This window comes from Elaeis guineensis, chromosome 8, assembly GCF_000442705.2.
Source record: "Elaeis guineensis isolate ETL-2024a chromosome 8, EG11, whole genome shotgun sequence".
Taxonomy (NCBI): domain Eukaryota; kingdom Viridiplantae; phylum Streptophyta; class Magnoliopsida; order Arecales; family Arecaceae; genus Elaeis; species Elaeis guineensis.
The window spans coordinates 40,105,880-40,109,778 of record NC_026000.2 but is presented as its reverse complement, the minus strand read 5'-3'; positions in this window follow the sequence as shown (position 1 = coordinate 40,109,778).

The following is a 3,899-nucleotide window of genomic DNA, read 5'->3' as shown; positions in this document are numbered from 1 at the left end:
TCAGTTCACTGCTCTACTTCAATCTATTTTCAGAGCACTGAACGTACTTGATTCTATTAGACTCACCCTTTCTGTTCAGTCCTTAGCATCTCAGCGTTCTCAGCCACCTAGTTCATCTCGCTCTCCCACTCGTGGCAGAGGCAGACGGGGTAGAGGACGCACTTCTGATCCATCATCTCCTCACCCTATCTCTGATGACTCCGATCATTGACTTATCTTGTTCTAGGATCTATACCTTGGGGCCATGTATTGACAATTAGCTGGTTGAATTTTATTATGTATTGAAACAATTATGATATTAATGGAATCATCTTTTACCTATATGATATTGATCATATTTTGGTTATATATATTCTCCTTGTTGAAATATTATCTTCTCTTTGTTGTTGTTTGCTGTTGATAATTGCTATATTAAGGGGGAGCAAACATCTGTGATATACTCTAAAAGGGGAAAAATTAAAGAATATTTCTAAAAAAAAAAAAAAAAAAAAAAGGGGATAGTTAACCATGTCTGATGATGTCAAAAAGGGGGAGAAAGTAAACAATTAAACAAAAAGCAAGCAACTCACTAAAAGCAAAACCCTAAATTATGAAAGAAAAAGGGGGAGAAATTAAACAAAAAAAAAAAAAAAAAGTAACTCATCAAAGGCAAAACCCCAAAAGCAAAATAACAAATTATGAGAAATTAATTGAAGAATTTAAAGTACAATGTTAAGTACAATGCAATTATGTAACTTTTAAATTACTTCTTTACATATGCTCTGATTTACCTTAAAAATTTAAATATGCTCTGATATATTTCAAAATTCAAACTTGCTCTGATATATCTTTTGAAATTTACCTTGATACATCTTAAGAAATTTAACTTACTCTGATACTCCCTAAAATTTCTTTTAACTTGCTCTGATAAATTGTGAAATTTTCTCTGATACATTACAAAATTTGCTCTGATACAGTGTGAAATTTTCTCTGATACATTATAAAATTTGCTCTGATACAGTGTGAAATTTTCTCTGTTATATTATAACATTTACTCTGATACATTGTAAAATCTTTTCGGATAACATTGTAAAAATTATTTTTTCTTGCTCTGATATATTAAAAAATTTATTTTTTTCTCTTGCTCTGATATATCTTAAACTCAAAATGATCTAATACTCTTTTCAAATGTTTATGAAAATGGACAAACTATTTTTGCATATGACCATTTATATCACATGCCAAAAGAATCATATTTTTCAAACATATACACCTATAGTGCATTTTTTTTTGAAATTAATGCATTCACATAAATGCTTTTGTTCAAGTGTTTTGTCATCATCAAAAAGGGGGAGATTGTTGCTCCTAGATTGATTTTGATGATTACAAAGCAGATTGAAGGGATACAAATAATTTTAAAATAAAAAAGTTCTTATGCTCTTCAAGGGCAAAATCGTAATTTCACTAAAATCCTGATTTGATAGTACCATTTGGTAGAATAAATGATTTGAAATCTATTGGTGAAAATTTCATTGTGTTTGGACTTATATTTTTGAAGTTATGAAGGTTTGAAGTGCATGAGTCGACTCATGAGTCAACTCATGGCACTGTGAGCTGATTGGCACGCAAAAATTCTCCTTGGCATGCTAGTTTTCTGGCTTGGCACGACCTGTGAGTCGACTCATGAGTCGACCCACAAGGCATGAGTCGACTCATGAGTCGACCCCTGCTAATTTGAGCCAAGAATTTTCAGAAATGCATTCTCTGGTTTTTGCAACAGAGGTCGACTCATGAGTCGACCCCTGAAGCATGAGTCGACTCATGAGTCGACCCCTGCGATGAGAAATGTCAGCAACGGTTATTTTTTTGCCCATTTTAATTGCCTTTTATGCTTCCTAAAATTGCTCTAATGGCTCTTTATCTGCCTAAATTGTTTTCTCTTGCTTCTAATGTCATAAAATGCTTTAAATGGTGAAAGAAATTGCAGATTAAATAGCAGATCAAATTGGAGAGAAAATAGAAGATCAATCGGCAGATCAAAAGAGAGATAAAATTCATTGAGAGGATCCACGAGATAATTTGAGAGAAAAAGAAAAGAGGATCCAAAATCCATACGAGAGATTGTGAAAAAGATTCAAGAGCTTTCAAAGAGAGGATCTTTCAAGCCCATTGTTCAACCTTGATCTAGAGATCTTCCAAAGCTTTCAAGAGATCTTCAATCAACAATCAACCTCTTCTCAAGCATTCGTTCAAGCGTTCATCCACCTTGAGAAAATTCGAAAAGGGTTCTTTATTTGAGTAAAGTTTTTATTGTTATATTCGCTCATTTAAAGGAGCTGTTATTGTATTAATCTGTGCTCAAAATTTTCTAACTCTTTGTGAGTTTTTTTTTTTGTTCTTGTTTTTGGAGGATTTCCAAAACAAGGAAAGGTTGATCCGAACCTGAAATCGGAGTATTTTGGGTTTACTTGTACCCAGAAAACAAGTGATCTAGCTTGGGATAGCTAGTGTCGGAGTTTCCGACGTTTTGTATTCGGGTTGAATACAAAGTATAGTGGATTGAAATTCCCAAGTAGGAGCTTGGGGAGTGAATGTAGGTGCAAGGTTAGCACCGAACCACTATAAATCCTTGTGTTTGTGGTGTGCTTTATCGCTTCACTTTATTTCTTTATTATAATCTTGTATTCCTGCTTTAGGTAATTAATATTGAATTAAAGTCTTTGTTTTGTTCTTCATAAGTAATCAGTTGGGCTTAAAATTTTTAGAAACCCAATTCACCCCCCCTCTTGGGTTGCATAGCTGGGCAACAATATCTTTTTCTTGTTGCGGTTGTATGTGAAAGTTGAAGTCATTTGTAAAATATTGTTTGTAGCACTTTATCATATATGAAGGACCTTGCACTATTTGCATAATGTGGCATCTATTTGGTTCCTTTATTCTATCACCTATTAATGAAAATAACGATCAACACATATCTTATCATCATATGAGAAGAAATGAAATTTGAAAGCATTTTGAACTTACAAACTGCCTCAACCAATCTGCAAACTCATGTCCACATAATCTATCTATGTCCTCATTATCTATACTTGGGTCCAATTGTATTAGATATTCATTATATTTCCTGTAATTCAATTATAGTTAGCTTATTAGAATAAATGCATAATAACTTACTCATAATATAACTCTAATATTTACTTGAAAATGGCATAATTTCTTTGATATTTAACCAAACATAAATATGTGCAGCCTTGTACTTGTTATTAGACATTATCTTTCAGGAGTTATCAGGATCAAATGGTTAATCAGGATGGCGAAAAATAGAAAGATATCGCATGGGTTCTACATCTCGTCCATCATCATTGTATGGGATTTGAGTTAACTTTGTTTAGATGTTGGGTTCAAAATAAAATGAGTAGAATGTAGAAATTTTCTGTATGATATATGTCTCATAAATTGAACCCTCAACATAAGGTGTATTTTGCACCTTCTTCTTTAAATTATGCATATACCTACTTTATACAAACACCATTAAAAAAATTAGTATATAACAACTTAGTATGCTTAGAGTTAAACTAAAAGTTTTTAAAAATTTTAGAGACTTACATCTCAAAAAGATACATCCAATGATAATGCACGAGCCTACCAACTTTTATCTCATAGGCTAGATGAATCGGTAAGTGCTCCATTAAATCCAAGAATCCTGGAGGAAATATCTTTTCAAATTTACATAGAGTTTCTATAATATTCTTCTCAAGTGTCTCTATATGATTTACTTGCAGAACTATTGAGCATATGTCCCTGAAAAAATTGCTAATCTTGGTTAATGCATCCCTCACTAGGTTGGGCAACATATCACGAAATGTAATTAGGAGTAACCTCTTCATAAACACATGACAGTCATAACTCTTAAATTTATA